Source organism: Poecilia reticulata, chromosome 2 (assembly GCF_904066995.2).
Source record: "Poecilia reticulata chromosome 2, P_reticulata-male-v2, whole genome shotgun sequence".
Classification (NCBI taxonomy): Eukaryota; Metazoa; Chordata; class Actinopteri; order Cyprinodontiformes; family Poeciliidae; genus Poecilia; species Poecilia reticulata.
In genome coordinates this window covers 20337558-20356066 of record NC_088831.1, presented here as the reverse complement: position 1 = coordinate 20356066, position 18509 = coordinate 20337558, and the positions used below count along the sequence as shown (strand labels likewise).

The 18509-nt window shown below is 40.5% G+C and overlaps 1 long non-coding RNA gene across 1 annotated transcript; it reads right to left on the bottom strand.

Annotated features, from left to right (window-relative positions):
- Positions 1-9643: 9643 nt before the first annotated feature.
- Positions 9644-15926, bottom strand: LOC145548922 (uncharacterized). The gene is made up of 4 exons (XR_014084869.1): positions 15165-15926; positions 12355-12481; positions 11721-12163; positions 9644-11613 (listed from the first exon to the last, which is right to left on the bottom strand). It is a non-coding gene; the product is annotated as an uncharacterized LOC145548922 (long non-coding RNA).
- Between the last annotated feature and the right edge of the window lie 2583 nt (positions 15927-18509).

Here is an 18509-nt window from a genome sequence, read left to right as displayed (position 1 = left end):
TGAGGCCCTCTGCCAGTCAGTGGCGCGCTGCATGGGGCATCCCCACCGCAGTCTCTTCTCACCGGCGGACTGCGGCCTTCGGTCCTCTCAGCGCACCTAACGCAGAATTTAACACCTAAAACTGCTTGAACTGACTCAAACGTAGACGGCACCCCCCTCATTGACTCATTTAGCATTTCTGGTGAACCTGCGGGATAAAATACGGAGAGCTCGGACGAACACAGACATTCACTGGACTTCTACCGTAGTGAGATGAGTGAGGGATTTAGATTTCTTCAACACAGTAATTCGGGGATACAAAATAAAAAGCCCTGCCAAAGGCGATGTAATTGAGCCGTGGGAGACGCCGCAAGCGCGGGGAAGATTTATCGCCCGCATGTTAGCCAGATAAAATGTTACCTAAAACCTCTGTGGTAGGTGGACATGGACTTAGCAGGACGGAGTCAGATAGATGTTGATGGATAAAGACCTATAAAATAAGAAAACAACGAGGTAGAAGAGAAAATAACATTAGGGAAATACTAGCCCTCTTTTATCCGGAGATCTCTCACACATGCTGGGTAACTCATCTCCACGGCAGCTGAAAAGCCTTCTCCTTTCCTCCGCTGTGGCTGATAAAACATTTGTTGAAAGAGGAGGACTTTTCTAGGAGATTTCATCTGTTTTTCTATACCTCTTTGTCATCTGATCATCTTCACCACTTCAGTCTCTGGAGATCTGACAATGGTTGTTACGTTATCAGCCATTAAGTGAAAGTGCTGAGCGGAGATTTGTCACTTTAGGAGATGAAGATAAAGAGGAGAGAACTGACAAGTGGTAGCTAAGGCTGTTTATGTGAGTAAAAAGAGATGAAGGAAATATAATGTGGTGAAACGCAAAGTAGCTGATGAAGGAAGGGGGGGTGACACAAAGGGATAAACGTACAAACTCTTAAGCAGAGAGGGACTCAGAGTAGAGAGGAGCCTGTTGAGGAGGATCTGGTTAGGATGCCTCCTGGACAAGGTGGGGTGTTCTGGGCACGTCCCACCAGGAGGAGATCCAGAGGAAGACCCAGGTCACGCTGGAGGGACTATGTTTCTCCGTTGGCCTGGGAACGCCTTGAGGTTCCCCCAAAAGAGCTGGACCAAGTGGGGAGGAAAGAGGAAAGTCAGTGTCTCCATACTTAGTGACCTGACCCCAGATTGATTAAGCAGAGAAAGTATAGCCCTTGTACTTGTTGAGGAACATAGAAAGAGAAATACATGTTAGCGTTGGAGGCATATTCAGTGTTTTACAAAAGTCTCTTTTTTTACATTTTGTATTTGCAGGACCACAACTTTCCACGAATAGTGAAAGTCTGTGTTTTAAGACTCCCTCTAAAAACACTGACAGCTGCCGATTTTAATAGTTCACACACCATATATATACCTCAATATGCATCAATACGCACAGTGGAAACCGTCTTAGCCCTATAACCGCAGAAACTAATGTCTACAGTCTTCCTTATTTCTGCTCTTCAGCACCAATCAGCGGCAACAAAAATAAATGCAGCTGCCATGTGTATTAAAAAGCATTGTGCCCATTTTTTACCGTATCTTTCCAAGATGCATTTTGTTCTGGATATTTTAGATATATTCTAAGAAAAAATATCAGCGAATAGACAGATTTTGACTCCAAGTAACTTGGAGTCACTTTCCACCGAAAAATCAGTCAATAGGTGAATCCTTGAATACTGAGCCACTGAATCATCAGAGGTCCACTGTATTTATATTTTACCTTATATTAAAGGGGCAATATAATGTAAAATGACTTTTTTTTAGCTTTACATCATGTTATAAAGTTATTCCTTCATCAAAGAAACACCTGGAGTGTTGCCTTCATTCTTTCATGAATGTTTAATCTCCATGGCAACCATTCAGCTGAACAAAATGCCAGGTTGGACCTAGCGCCACCTTCGAAGATGAAGCTCCTCCTCAGAGAGGAGCTACCAAGCTTCTGAGCTCCCTCATTACAGAGCAGCCTTCCCCTGCGCCTCCTCCACTCAGCTCCTTCAGACTAGCCAGCAGCAATTAGCAAACACCTGGCGGGAATACACATCAGATGAGTTCATTATACGAGCTACTTCTGAGTGCAACGCCGATAAAAATGTTTTTAAAGGGTAAATAGAGGAGTCATATTGTGATGACTTCCTGAAGGTAGACTTTCTGAAAGAAGAGGAGTTTCCTAACGTGACAGAGGCCCAATTTCAAAGTGCTGAATTAAAAAGTCAAGTTTCTTGTATGTCATATTTGACATGTACAACTGAAAGCAACATAGTTAGTTGATTGTGCTATGAAATGACACTGTGTGCCTGTAAAATACGCAACACGGCTCCTTTAGGAACAACAGCGATCCTGACTGGTTACTGGATGTATGGCACATGTCTAAAGAGTTTCCATTCAGTCACATAGAACCTTTAAAATTTGTTTTAGAGATAGCTCAGAATGTTATCTTTCATGATCCTGTTAGAATATAAACAGGTAACTTTAAATGGAGAGGAATGGCTCCCATCACATCCAAAGCTTTAAAGGACCTCCGAGAACAAAGAGCTCGACCCCGCTTGTCTCGGCGGCAGAGCGGATGAAGTTTTTGGCCGAGGGGTAAAACCTGAACCACAGCAGGCGAGGGCACGAAGCAGGAGAGGTCTCCGCTCAGACACAGCAGGTGGTATGAAAGGAAAACAAAAAGTGGGGGGCCAAGGAAGACAAAGTCAGGGAAACGCTTTTCTGGATAAGAGGTGCACTTAATAGTTCCACTAACTCAATCACACAGGCAAGACATCGGCGATGGCCGGAGGCGGCAGCCGGGGCTGCGATGCCAAAAACCTGCTTTTTAACAGCCTGTGATACCTGGCTGCAGCAACGCCAGCTCCGAGCCATGAAAGGAAAGAGGCCCTTCAATTGAGTTATTGGACTGCAGCGCAAGCAAGGTGGAGAGAGTTCTTTTAACTTAATTAAACACTAATATGAAGCAGTCAGTGCCTCGCTCCGTTTTAAAGGAGCCTTTCATGTGTGAATTGTGTGTATGGGTCTGAAGGCGAAGACTTTGGCAGAGATGTTTGTGAGCTCGGACCCCCCTGGAGTTTCGGCTGCTGGTCAAGTCAGTGGTCTTATTGGGTTAGGATAGACAGATTAGTGTGTGCTCTCGTGTGTGACTGCTTGTGGCAGTATGTGGGAGAGTGTGTTTGGATAGCCTCACTCTTATAGGATTAGTCAAAGGCCATGGGGGTAGTGGGGGGGTTGGGGGTTGGATGAGTTTGCGTTTCGAGCTTGAACTCTTACTTGTTTATAAAGTTAAAACAGCATACATCTGAACTACATTATATTTTGCTTCCTCACTGCCATTGAGCTGTTCTAAAAAGAAAAACACTTTTTTTTCTCCCCCCACCTTTTTCACTTAAACTGCTGGTCCATAAGGAGAATAGTTTTCCCAGTTCATCGCAAAAAAGGTTGCTTGGATTGTTCGGAGCCCAAACCTCATTCCCCCGACCGAAGGCCTCTGGGATGAGCAGGAATGCCAGCTAAAAGCCAGGCTACACTTCCTGAAGCGTTTGGATGTAACAGAGCCGGTTTTGTAGCCGGATAGAAGCAGATCCCTGCAGCAAGTTCAAAATCTAATAGAATGTTAGAAGCTCGAAGAGAAGCTGAACTCTGTGGCATTATGGCCGAGGGTGATGCAGTAAAATGCTCCAACAATTACCTCTCCATTAATTTGGTCTGTTGAATGGAGGGGTAAAATGGCTCACTAAAGCTTCCACACAACGCATGGATAACATCAGTAAGTATGAACGATTTATGCAAGTCTCAAAAATGTGTATAAGTCTGAAATCTTAAAGGAACAGTATGATGTGTTTTCCAGCCACATTGTATAATTTTATAGCAAAATCAATTAAAATGTTACCTTCAATTGTTATAAAAATGCTAAATATATCTAATACAATTTAAAAGAAATTTGATTTCGTAATTTAACGCCTTGAAATCGGGCCTCTGTGTCTTTAAGAAGCTCCTGCTCTTTCTGAAACTCCACCTCCAGGAAGTCATCACAACAAGGCTCCTCTATAAAAGTTTCTACCAGTGCTGCACTGAAATGTAGCTCCTATGATGAGCTCAGCAGATGCTCAGTTGCACCAGATGTTTGCTAATTGCTGCTGGCTAGTCTGTAGGAGCTGAGTGGGATAGTCACAGGGGAGGGCTGCTTTGTGAGAAGAGAGTACAGTACTTTCCAAAAGATATTGCTGTAATACTGGAAGGATTTGTGCTGTTATTATTATTATTATTATTATTATTATTATTATTATTATTATTATTATTATTATCAGTAGCAACAAGTCAAATTATCATGCGAGCAGCAGTTGATTAGCTGATGAGATAATATCTAGAGGAATCCATAGTTCAATCAATTAGAGGAAGTAGCAAAAGTTAAATGCTTGAGTTTTTTTACTGATATTTTAGCCTACTTCATGTTTTCAAATTGGCTCTGTTTTAGAAATGTCTTGACTCCTCAGATCTGTCAGTAATTGGGAAAATAAACTCACCTTTCCAAAAAATGTGGAAATTTATTCCTCTTTTACGCAGAAATAGTTAGTTTGAACACATTTTTCCACCTTAATAAATTAGCTTATTATTATTATTATTCACATTTGCAATGACTATTTTTCTATGATTTGAATTTTTTCAAATCATGGGAAAATAGTAATCTGAAACACTTTGACATAGTTAGAAGCAAAGCAAAAATACATTTTTTCACAGCACTCTGAAAGTCACAAATTACTCTAAAACACATCATAACTAAAACATGTGAAGGTTTTCCAGTGCCTCACAGGTGGAAGATTTTCCATTCAGACATTTTCCACAATTTGCTATAAATATATCGACATGTGATTTTTCTTTTCATCACTTGTGACCATGTAGTTCACAGCCGCTGTGCAAAAATAGGAACTGGGCAATGCTGATATTTCTATTAAGCAATGTGATGACAAAACAAATTTCACACAAATCCAGATTTTCCACTTTATCCTGTTTCTCACTTGTCATTAAAGTACTTACAACTCTCTACATTACCATGAGTAACTTGGATAATGTCATCCATTTCAAATGTGAACGCCTAACCCTCTCTTCTCATCTCTTGTCTGGCTTTTCTGCCATTGACTTAGATTCTTCTGGTAGAATTTCAAACAAGCCAATCAGCTTACAGAAGGAAAAGTTGTGAATGATGTGATCGAGTTTCTGCGCTGTTTTAGAATTGTAGCCTGTCTGTAGTTTATTGGCAGCAGAGGATGTGAAGGAAGCCGTTCAGTCCATGTTAGCCACGCTTCTAAATATTGAATTAACATCAACAGACGCCTCGTTTGGATCAGCACTTCTTTCCAAAAATGGAGGACAGTTGTTTACAGCACAGGTAATTTTCCGGTAGGCTTCATAGCGTTGAACTGGTGCATTACATACATCACGATAAAACGTTAACAATTGGGTTAAATTTCAAACTTAAACATTTGAGTTCACGCCTCCAGGAAGCTATTGTTTCTCAACAGGCTAGAGTCCAGGCCCTCCGTATGAAGCAAAGGGTACAACAAGGGTCTGGTGTCTACCAGGCTAGCATAGAATAAATAGTAGTACATTTATATAGCTAATAACTAGTGATACAAAAAGACGATGGATGGCGATTGGGTAAAATTTTAAATCTAAACAGAGTCCACTCCTCTAGCAATAGTTTCTCAAAAGCCTCTCAACAAAGCAAAGCATGGAAGAAAGGTCTGGTTTTTACCTATACTGATGCTATATGAGCTTTATCTGCGTTTCTCATAATGATAGCTCAAGCTAACCTCATATTCCAGCAAGTTCATTTTGAGATTTCACAACCTACTGCTGGCTTGACTGTATTTGACATCCAGTCTTGAGATTGATCAACATTTCGCCACACGCAGTCGCACATCTCTCCATCCGTCATTACATCCGACGAACACCGTTCACCTTAATTTCTCTACAAATCTCCACGAGATTAGCCAGATGCTCAGAGGCTGCGGTGGTCTGATCTGCGGCTGCAGGTCATGTTTGGACTGATGTTTAAAGGCAGGCTTGGTTTATTGGTTGGTCAGTGGTCGGTGTGTGCGTTACTGGCGGGAGGGCTGTTCACTGACGGAGGGATTACAGCAAGCTCGAGCTCAAGCCTCTGTGCTGACAGACATCCTGGCCCCGAGAGTCAACACACACACACACACACACACACACACACACACACACACACACACACACACACACACACACACACACACACACACACACACGCGCACACACACACACACACGCTCAGGCTGCCTGAACCTGATGTGTGCGTGTTCATCATCGTGGTGATGATTAGGCAGCATCCCACTGCAGTTCTTATTAAATTTAACACTCGCTCTTTCATTTGAGAACAGCCAGATAACTTGGCTGTTATTACATTACTCACAAATCTGCGACTTAAGCAGATGATTCTAACCTGTCCGGTAGCTTCAGTTACCGTATGCACGCGACTTTTAAGAAATTAAATATCTGTTTGCATATAAATTAAGTCAATGATCTGTATTTAAGTAAAAATCTGAGCAGTAATCCAACAAGAAACCAAATATTCCAGTGTTTACCCCTGCCCCTAATGAAATGAGTGACAGCTCTGCCTCCTTTCTGGGTGGTCTGTCTCTATGGTGGAACAGTTTGACAAGCTCAATTATTCATCACTCATTTTCCCTTGACTGAAATGGCTACATCATCTGGATCGTGTGTCAAGGCAGGTATGTCGTCGGTCTTAGTTTTATTGCACTTGTCTCTATTTCTTTAAGCAGATCAAATGTCTTCCCTAGCTAGCTTTACAAGTAGTGACAATTGAGAGTGTGGTAAATGGTAAATGGTTTGGACTGGTGTAGCACTTGATACTTCATTGTAGCATAGTGTTAGTTTGTGGCGACAATTTGTTTGTTTAATTCGGTTAGCCGTTAGAGAGGGTGTGTTAGTTTTTATTTGTTATTGCTAGTTAAGTATCAACTAGTTTCAGTTTAGTTTTTATTAGATATAGTTTCTTCATACTTTGGTTAATTTTTAGGTGGAAAATTTGAAAAAGTCAAAGTATTGTATGGGGATTATGTGTACATCGATTGGGTGATGAATACTCACCAGATGTTGAGCAACAACCGACTCTGGCATTTTATCCCAACTTTTATCGCCATTTTGCAGACTAGCGTAGTGAAGCCCAGAGTATTAATAATTATTAGCATTACCTTCTTGCTGTCAGGAAACAGTGCTACCAACTGCGCCGCCGTAAAATTAGAGATCGACTTTCCTCTAATTACAGAAAGTGTGTGAATGTTCTCAACAATGTTAAGGCCCACATTTCCCAGGTTTCAGTGGGTAACCGAGCAGTAAAGTAGGGCTGACTGCAAAATGACCTTTAGGGTACTAATGGTGGCTTTTGGGTGCAGTTTTAACACCTTCTGGCTCATTTGGTAATACTCTTTTTATGTTTCAACCTTATTCTTATTTTATTAGCTCAGTCGTAATATTTGCTATTCCGGTTGGAAAAACCGCAAAATGAGGATTTGAGTTTTCCTAACACTCACTACATAGTGAGACATCTAGCTAACTATATATTACATTATATACTTAATCAGGCAATTTCAATGTAAATGTTATGGCAATGACACCATAATAAAGTTATCTAAGCATATGCATTGGTAAATAGATTTAGCAAAGCCTTGATTTCACCATAACTAAGTATATACTGTGTATAGAATATGGATTTTTAAAGCCCAGGAAAATAAAACAATGAGAACAAACAGTGCAGTGATGACACAGGAAAGAAACAACATATTATGTCCTGACATAGGACAGCAATCTATATACTTTGTAAGCAGAACTTTACAAAACCTGCTTTATGTCTTCATGTCTCAACCCAATAAGAAATGTTGTTTTCAGATCTACCAATTGGTCTTTTTCCATCTGAAAGTACAGTTTGCACTGTCACCATCACCCTGCTGCAGTTTTGGGCTCTTCCTACATATTTCAGAACTAAAGCATGGGTTTAACAGGTATCCATAACATGCCCGCTTCCTGCTCCAGACTAATGACCGTGTCCTGGCTAAAGGCTTAAAACGGTCATTGACCTTTGGCCCTTCTGTGTCATACCTCGTCCAGATGTAGTTCTTTACCACTGGCAACTCTTCACAGGCATTCTTGAGATTGTTTCTCATTTTGTCTTGTTCCCTGATTCCTCTGATTGGGCCCACTGGAGTTTTGACACCTTGATTCAATGGTAGACCAAACAAAGAGCTGGCTTCAAGGACGGACTACTGATCTTGTCGGCCTTCAGGCCCTGAGGATGTTTGTGTAAAAACGCTGGGCACGGCTGGATAATTGGCTGCATATTTGGGAATCTGAATCTTCTCATAACCACAACACTGCAGTAAAACAAAGAATTATGCACATTGTGTTCCTGATGTTTGCAGACAGGTGGGTATTCGAAAACAAGTGTGGTAATGAAATGATTGTTTGTGCCTGACTCAGTTTAGGTTTTTTCAGCCCTTTTTTTACTACTCCAAACTTATTGAAAAGTATATTTGGTATACGTAACCATTAAAATTTTAATTCCAATTTAATCTGTAGTATGTATAGGTGCTATTGACTACATTGACTGATGGAATGTACAATAACTGATGGAAATATATATATTTTTAAACATAAAAATACATCTCAGTGGTACTACTTGTACCTACACAGACAAACAGTTCAAATTGAACCAATAAAATTTTGTATGATTTTGTACACATTTCATCTGTGTAGATTGTAACCAATGTTTCTATGCAGAAATTATGTGATTAACACAAATTCATGAAATTCTAACCAATTTTTTAAATGTAAAAAAAATAGAAAATAAAAAAAAATTAATAGAATGATTACATTTTTAAATTATTTTTGTATTTAAAGTAGGCATAACACAACTACAGCTTAGAACTTGCTCGTCTTGACTCCTGACGAGAGAAAGATGTAGGACTTATTTCTGAACCAACAATTTGGTTCCACCTCTGTTATAAGATACGGTGCAGAAATTGATATAACATTTTAAATTTAGTCTCACAGAGGGAGGTATAAACTTCTTCACATAAGAAACACAGCTAGGATGTGTAGATTTGTGGCTAACCTTAATGTTGGGATTCAGATAATTAGCTTGCTAGCAAGTTTGACATTAGCATTAGCATTATTGCTAAACTGGTTAGAGCTGCACACAAACTTCAACAATATAGAAAGTTTCCACCACCATTACTTTCTTCTGACAGTTTTTCAGCGTAGCTAAGTTGGCATTTAATCAATTTATTAATATTAACCCATATTAATTATCATATTATTAGCTGTTCAACACTCTTTAAGAATCAGAATAATGGTTGACTGAACCAACGCCGTCAGTTAGACAGGAATCAAAAGGTTTTGGTAGGATTTGTTACCTAATAAATAATAATTAATTAAACCATTGCTAATAACTATATACAAAATCTAACATATATAAATTAAAATGTTAAGAATTCCATGTTACTTTTCAATACTTTTAAAACTTTTGTCTTGTTTCTTCTTGGTACATTTTCTGCAGTAAATGTGATGAATGCAATACATGGACTTTCTGTCAGTGGATTTTTATCGCAGTATGGATTAAGTTAAGTGCTTTCTCACACAGGAAATTGCATGTCTGTCAGGGAGGCTGAGGGTCAGCATCCTCTTCGTAAATCACAGCTGTAATTGTGAGCGAGCAGCAAGTCGGCGTTAAATAAAACAGCTTTGCTCCTCTCTGGACTGAATGTTCACTTGAGCTAAATTTAACTTCTGCAAACAGCAAAAAAAAGAAAAAAAGAAAAAAAAGAGGGTGTTAATGCTTTCTCGCAAATTGAAAATTTTTGACCTTCCAGGTGAGGTCCAATTATCCCTCCAAATATTACAACTAATCCACCTCCATAACCGTGGTGTGTTGGATTAATAACGCAGATTAGCCCTCCGCAGACGGCCGCATGCCTTTCCGTTGAGCGACTGTAAATCCTGCTGCTGAGAGTCCTTATTAAAGAGGTTTTAGAGGAGAAAAAAAGAAAGAAGAAAATGTGCGCCGTCAAAGTCAGCCCAAATTTTGTATTTATTTTCTGTGTTTAATTGGACAAATGAAAAACATACCAGCCCAGGAGCATAGTGGCATTATTGTTCTCAGAGAATAAACACAGAGGGGTCCTTGGTGGACTATAAAACTCCTGAACAAACAGCTCTCTCAAACCACGGTATAGAATGTCTGTTTATGACTTGTAATATGAAGTGCAGAGCCCTAAAATCACTAATTACATCAGCTATGTCGATTTGTTGGGTCAACTCTTAAAGGGAGCATTAGTGTGAGTGAGCGTGTGTGTGTGTGTCTGCGTATGCAACAGCGTGCGCTCGTCAAGAATCCTAATATATTTTGTGCCCCCTTTGACTGTCTCCTGTACTCAGTGAGTATTTTGGTCCTTTGTAAAGTAAGAAAAAAAAAAAACAGATCCATTTGCTTGGTTTTAGATTTACTCCTGTGAGCATTTCAGGATGACGAGTGTGTCATTCTCATGTTCACAAGGCGTGTGTGTGCGTGTGCGTGTGTGTGTGTGTGTGTGTGTGTGTGTGTGCGTGTGTGCGTGTGTGTGTGTATCAACAGGCAGAGGGCCAATATTGAGGAGTTGGGGAAATGGCCTCCAGTCTCTGATGTCTACAGTCTGGTTAAAACACGTTTCACTCTTCCGGTTTAGATGACCGGAAGAGTGAAACATGTGCTATGAGGATTTCCTAAACCTGCGCCATCGTTAAAAAGTCAACAGAAAGATGGACACCAAGTCAAACAGGAATTGATAATAATAAAAATTAAGTTTTACTGCTGCGGTTGTAATACTTATGGATTTTATCAGTTCTAGTTGAGGACCATAACAAGCCAGACCTATTTTCAACATCCTCCACTAGCGCTGAAACAACTAATCGCAATTAATCGATAATTGAAATAATCGTCAATAATTGAGTGTACAGTTTCAAAAAAGGCCATTTGCTGAAATAAAACAACATATTCAGAAGTAATTCAGCCAAAATTGTACAAAAAACATATATACATTTTGAATTCAACATGAAAACCCTCCGTTGCCTATAAGTAGGTCTTTAGCCAAAACTCCTCAAGTAGCATAGATTTAGCTTCACCTGGTTCAGATTTACCAAAGGAATGCTGCTGCTGCTGCATTTCAGCCAATAAAATGTTTGGTTTCTGAACTAAAAAAAAGGGAAATTAATTATTTATTTGCATCTTTTTATGTATTTCCAACATGGTATGAAAAAACGCTTAAGTGGTTAAATGAAAAGAATCTGCAGAATGTTCCAATATTTTTATCCGATTAACCGATTCATCGTCAGAATAATTGATAAAATTGATCGATTACTAGTAGCAGCCCCATCTTGCACTATGTTGCACTATGACTATGTTCTTTATAGTGCTGCAGGCTGACCTCTAACTTGTCCCATAAGCTGCTGCAGTCTTCACTCTGAAGGCCTCAGATGGCTTTTCTGATCGTACGATCATGTTGCATTTCTTCAACGTTCAGGAAAACACCAAGGAGAAACGAGGCAAATGTTGAAGGACCATGTTCCACTAAAGTATAGCTGATAAAGAGGAAAATGTACAAGCTAAATCCTTACCTGCAGACACAGTAACACACCAAGAAGCGCCAACACATCTGAGGACAGCAGAAGGATGGAAAACCACTGAGGATGCAGTGAAAGAGAACATTCATAGCTGGCTCCTATGTGGCTCCGTTGGCCACGGCTGCACGCACCGTCACCTCATCAGTCAGCAGCCGGCCTGGACGTCCAGCAGCCACCGCCCGTTAACCCCTCGCTCCACTCCTGATGCTGCTCCAGCAGCCATGTTTCGTTACTGCGTCTCATCTAGAGCGAGCCGCCACCTCATATCTCAGCTCAGGTACGTCCTCACTCACGAGTGCTGGACACAGATTTTATACGAGGCGTGTCGCCGGGGGTGACTGGCGGCCTGGCTGGTCGACGGGGCGGGGGAGACGTTCCACCGTCTGCCTGGGTGCTGTTGTCATCACGAGCCGCGTTTCCATTACAGTATTCCGCAACTGTCGAAAAAGCACAATGGCCAGTGGTCAATTTCGCAATTGCAGTGTTTCCGTTAAATAAGACATGAAATTAAAATCACACGTGATTAAGCCTGTTCATGTGATACGTCATTAAGAAAAATATGGCAGCAGCCGATGTAAACAATTACATGAAATATTCATAATAATTCAGCCATGGGCCTAGTGCTCACCATCTGTCAGCCATTGGAGGAGATGTTGGCGTCTTATTCAGACATCGGCTGAATAAGACAAGTCCGTTATACTTTGGAGCGGCTTCGTGTTTTTAGGGAGGTTGTAATCGACCGTTTTATAGAAGACCTGTGGATTCATCACATTCCAATGACGCACAACTTTTTATGAATTGTGTGATGATATTTGAGCCAGATGTCCAAAAACAAAAACAAACTACAAATTGTCTTGTTCTGAATCTGGCTGTTGGTCACGTGACTCGTGTGGTTTGAAGAATAGCTCAATCTCAGGCAGATTGATAAAGAGCATCTGCATGTTTAACTCTGGCCGCTGCTCTGTAAAAGGCTGGTATTATGTATTTTCCAGGCACATAGTGCCAGTATAGAGCCCCATCAAGTAGCTATGTTACCTTCTGTTGTTATAAAAATGCTATAACAAACATATGAAACTTGACTTTGTAATTTGATGCTTTGTAATTGGACTGTCTCTTTAAGAAGCTCCTACTCTTTCTGACACTCCGCCTTCAACACGTCATCACAACAATGCTCGTTTGTTATCATGTTTACAGCCGTTCTTTGGAGCATTGGACTGAGATGTAGCTCCTACGATGAGCTCAGCAGCTTCACAGTTCCACTAAGTCTTTGCTAATTGCTGCTGCCGCTAGTTTGAAGGAGCTGAGTGGTGAAGGTGCAGGGGACGGGAGCTCTGTGAGGCGGAACCTCAGCTGGAGACTGAAACTCCAAGCAGGAGCTTTGTGGATCTAGGTGGCCGAATGGTTGCCATGGAGATTCAAGGATTTCTCAGACATGCGTTAAAGAATCAAAGAAACTCACGTTTTGGACGAGAGAATAACATCATAGCATGAAGGAAAATCTAAAAAAACTGGACTTTCACTGAGTTGGAGGGAACAACCGGCTCAGGGGCGCCACTCATGAGGGAACAGCCACTGACAGGTGATCAGATAACAGCAGGAAGATAAGTTTCTTTTATCAGTCCGTTCTCTGCCTCTAGTTTATGTATGTCAGAGTTGGAACTTGCAGCTTTTGCAAACATAAAGAACTGGTGCAAACTCAGCCTCTCACACCTGTGATTCACTAAAAAGCTTCATTTCAGAGTCAAGTCTGCAAATATATGTTTGGATCTGACTGATAATTCTCTAATAACCTTTTCTTACATGAAAAGATTAATTTGTACCAAATCTCAACACGCTCACCTGCTACCAGTTAATTCCACAACCGAAAAATCTTCTAAAGCAGGATTGTGTTTGTGATCTATCACTTTTTTATTTTATCTCCCAGGACATTTTTCCCCTGATTTTTGTTTTGCAGATTTGTATTTATTTATTTATTTATTTATTTATCCCAATATAGCTTTATTTTCAGATGACACACGCAACATGTAAGATATAAAATGTCTGCTTGCGGTGTATAAATGCCAGATATTTCCAAGTCATGCTGTTTAAGAGCCGCTGCTCAAACTTTTGAGTCGGGAGCAGGGCTGCTGTAAAAGGAGGCCACTCGCTGCCGCCAGCATCTATTTCAACTATAGCTCACAGACATTTATAGCTCGTATCACGTTCACTCACTATAGATCTCGCAGAGCTAGTCAGCATATACGAGCTACCCATAAGTATTATGTATATGCGGACCATAACGCCGGCTGATCCCCTGTCCGTCTTAATGTGAAGCGATTAAAGCGTTTAAAATAACACATATTTTTAGAAAAGGGGGATTACATGTTCCAAACTATAACTCTCACCTCCAGGTCTTGGAAGAGAATGAGATCGGTTACACAGGAAGTGATGTGTGGTGCATGTGTGCCTTGAATTTAAAAAAAACAAACAAAAAAAAAAACACCCAGCAGGATGAATGGTGACGCGGCAACAACAAAGAGATATAATCTGGAAAATGAAATAAAATCCAGGTAATGGTCGCCCTTATGGGTGAAAGTGAAGCTGTTGGTTGCCAGCACTAACGCTTCCTCCTCTGGCCTCTTCAACCACCCAGGGCCGAGGCCTGCAGCAGGTGACAGGGGGCGTCGGGAAAGAGCAAGGCTGCCATCTAGTGGTTGAAAGGCAGGTTGAAAACGTACTTCCTCCTGCAGTCCGTCAGGTTTTGCTCACAGGCTGCATGCAATGCTAAATGTTTGGCTTTAAAGCATTTTCTACGATAAAAATGTAGAATAAACATAAAAGCAAAATATGCTCAAAGGCCAAGAAAACTGAAGTAAATTTAAAGTCTAATTTATGAAATACAGATTTCAATTATTTAGAGCAGGGGTGTCAAACTCCAGTCCTCGAGGGCTGCTGTCCTGCAACTTTTAGAAGTGCCTCTGCTGCACCACACCTGAATAGAATAATTAGGTCATTAGCAAGGCTCTGGAGAACTGAGGAGGTAATTAAGCCATTTGATTCAGGTGTTTTGTACCTGTGGCACATCTAAAAACTGCAGGACAGTGGCCCTTCAGGAATGGAGTTTGACACCCCAGATTTAGAGGAAGAAGAACTAAGCCAGCCTTGTGAAAAAACAATTGGCCTCAAGTCTAACTGGATGGTGGCCAAAATTGCTATCAAGCACGTATTTAAGATGATTTATATCTATAGCTCAGGTACTCCAAAACCTTCATTTTGTTTTAATTCGTATTTCTAGACATTTAGAGGTGGGCTTATTGTTGTGGCATTCTGGGTAAATAGAAAAAAAAAAAAAACTCATGAGTCCAGCGCTAGCGGGAGAAATTGCTTATGGTCTTTTACCAAAGACAAAAGAGAAATTTTAGAACCCCTAAAATCTGATGCCACTCCATTTTTGCTGACCATTTGTAAAGAAGGAAGTGTCTCGTGTCTTCTTCAGAGATTTTTGTGTCGTTTCCTTCAGTGGTTTTTGGTGCGGCACCACCGCAGGAGAGGAGGGGAACAGTTCTGTCAAGGGGTTTGGTTTCTTTGACAGTGTGCGGTGTGAAAGAGAACTGCACCTGATGAAAATGGAACAAATGTCACAACTTTAGTCCCAATCGAACCGAGTCTACTCAACATCGAGCTTCCCTTCAAGAAAAGTTGAAAGATCAAACCTCTCACCATTTACTGTTCATTCCCATCAGAAAACTGCCTTGAAGTGCTTAAATAGTAATTTAAAAAAAAAAACAATTAGACAGTAGATATTAGTGGTTACTAAGTGAAGACTGATTTGCATTTGAAGAATTAATATTTTTGTTCACATTTGTTCAGGTCATTTGACAAAATTCAGAGGAAATAAATGTATATAGACATAGATGTATGCTTTAATTTTAGTGGAAGAAATCGTTGGATGCTTAAAGATAATTGGGAGCAACATTCAAAAAGGAGTCCTGAGTGAGTTCATTAAAATTCATGAATGAAATAGCTAAAATTAGCTTAGTTTGATTCATACTGGTCTGATGTTTTTCATCTCTCAAAACTCTCATAGGCCTTCTGTGAGTTGTGACAGGTGTCTCTTGACCCGGAGAGCTGGTTGTTTGAGAATAAACAGCATGCAGTCACCTTTGTGGTGTGTTGTTCGGTTAAATCTTACCCTGAATGAAAACGCCGGCCTATGTTACGACACGGACCCCTGCTCTTCACCTTGTATTCATCCGTTTCCAGCTCCGTTTACGACGACAAATATAAGCCAAAGCTGTGCGCTGACTCAAAGTGAGGGTGACCGGGCGTTTTCCTGAAGAATTTTTAATTTTGCTAGGTGTGATGTTTACAGCTTCATCATTAAATACAGCCCAATAAAGAGCTGCTGCCCACATTTCTGTTTTACAGCCCTTTAAAATACAGAGTTAATTTGGTTTTTTGTTGGCAGTGACATTAAAACATGAACACGGGGTGTTTTTAAAGGCCTCCATTTCATTGTTCGTTCGTTCGTTGCCCCACGGTCAAGAATTAAACACACAGCGGAGGATGAAGTCTGTGATGTGGCGCCTGGATCCTTGTTGAAGGTCAGCCGTTGGGCTTTGCAGGAACATTTCTGTTCAGCACCTCCAGCAGACTTTACTATCATAAATCCACAGTCTCCCTCCCCAGGACAGGGTGGGAACTACCAGGCGGCCGGGGCCTCAGGAACGTCGACAGCTTCCCAAACTGCTGCCACGTCCCAGACGGTCTCTGGCGGCGTTTGGCTCGGGACCTGAACGCCTCCCTTTAGGCTTGTGAAGAGGAACCAGCCTGAATCAAATGTGCCCTCTGTGCGTGGTGATCATGAACGCAGCGCGGCTTTAAACATGACATGGACGCATTAAAAACCTGACCGCACATTACTGCGTTTTATAGCGGCTGCAGTGTGCACACGGATGGCTCGCTCAGCCACACAGGATTTATTTGTTACAAATGAAGCTGTGAGAAAACTTCAGACTCTGTTTATTTGGGGAATAAAGCATGTCACTGCTTACCACTGAGTTACATCCTGTCACGGTTTCACAACATATAAAAGCCAGCGGTGTAATACATCTGGTCCAGGCCTGAATTAAAGCCGAGAGGAAATGAGGGGGAGGAAGTTTTTACTCAAAACATCAAAAATATTTCATACATTCAGCTACTGAATGTATGACTTTTTATTTTATTTATGTTTTATTTTTTGAAAAAGCAGTAAGAGAGAAGAGATTCTTTTAATTGGGATTCTGTGGGGAAAATGTTATTGGCTTTCTGCATAATTCATGAAACATCTGTTTTTGGGACTCTTTTTTCCCTCAATTCCAAATTATAACTAAAAAACTTATTTTTTAAAAATTTAATAATTTCAAAAATTGTTAATTTTTAAAATTGTTTAAAAAGTCACTAATACTTACATTACATTTACTTGCAATCTTGAATCTTCTCTTTGCCAGAGTATGGAAAAGATTGTAATTAAATTCCAGTGATTATAAATTAATTATTCGTAATTTCCTTTTTAAAGAATACGTGCATCTAATTTTATTACATTTATAGCCTGGCTCGATATTGACTGTAAAGAATTGCGTTCATTCATGTATTATTTTCGTGACGAAATCAAAATTCCTTACATGATCATAAAGATTTTATAAGATGTAGTGTGATCACTACCTACCTCTACCTATTTTTTTATTGCGTTATGTATTCATTCATACTGTTTTTCTTGACCCTTGTATGGCACCCCTGGACTGCTGTCGCCCTGTTCTAATAATTCAGGTGTGCCATAAAAGGGTCACGAGAAAAATAAAAAGCAACTTTAGCTTTTTTTTTTTTTTTTTTGAAAACTTATAGGTAATAATATGCTAAATATGCTAAAGTGAGGAATATGCTAAACATGCTAAAGTGAGGAAATTACCTGTTGCCTTATTATTTAGCAGAGTGTATTAGCAACTTACTGCAGTAGCAAGCTCAGTACAATATAGCCAGGCTCAGTACTTCTCAGGGTGTATTCAGACCAGATAGTCCGATAGATTTGGTTCGATTGGGGACTAAAATTGCAACATTTGTTACATTTTCAGAACTGGAGTTCGCATTCAAACTGCACTGTGTCAAACGACTAAAACTAACTGAAAAACCTCAGGTGGATCAGAGTTCGGTTTTTAAGTCCGTTTTGGAAGTCAAATTTGCATTCAGACCTCCCCAAAAACTCAGAATTCCTAGACAAACAGATTAGAGTCTGATTCAGGACTCTAATGGACCTTACCACAGCGGCTGCATTTCATTGGCTAATGCCTGTTTTACATCACAGCACAGCTATCACATGCGTGACCGTCTCACAAACACAAGCTACAGTAGTAAACACATGCTAATGTACATTGTGGACTAGCAGACCGGCAGAAGGTTTTTGCGTCAGGACTCGAAAAAGAATGGTTCTCCACCGTCAGTGGGGTATCTGAACAGGCGATGTCAGGTATCCTGATCGTATTTGTGGAACAAAAAATTCACAATTTCCAAAATCTGAAACGGAAAGCCTTGCTTGGATTAAAGCTTGTGCACGACCGCATTTGCAGCTCAACCGTCGTAGGATCAATAAGAACAAAGGAGTGTCTGCTGGTGTAAGTATTATTGCTTTGCTTTCTATGTGTTTAGTGAATGAAAAAAAGAAAGTCAATAATAAACACATCCATTATGAAAACCTTTTAGCCACGTACAGCATAATGGCAGTACCGATACAACTTCTACACCTTGAAGCCTGTCTGTTACAGTCTTAGT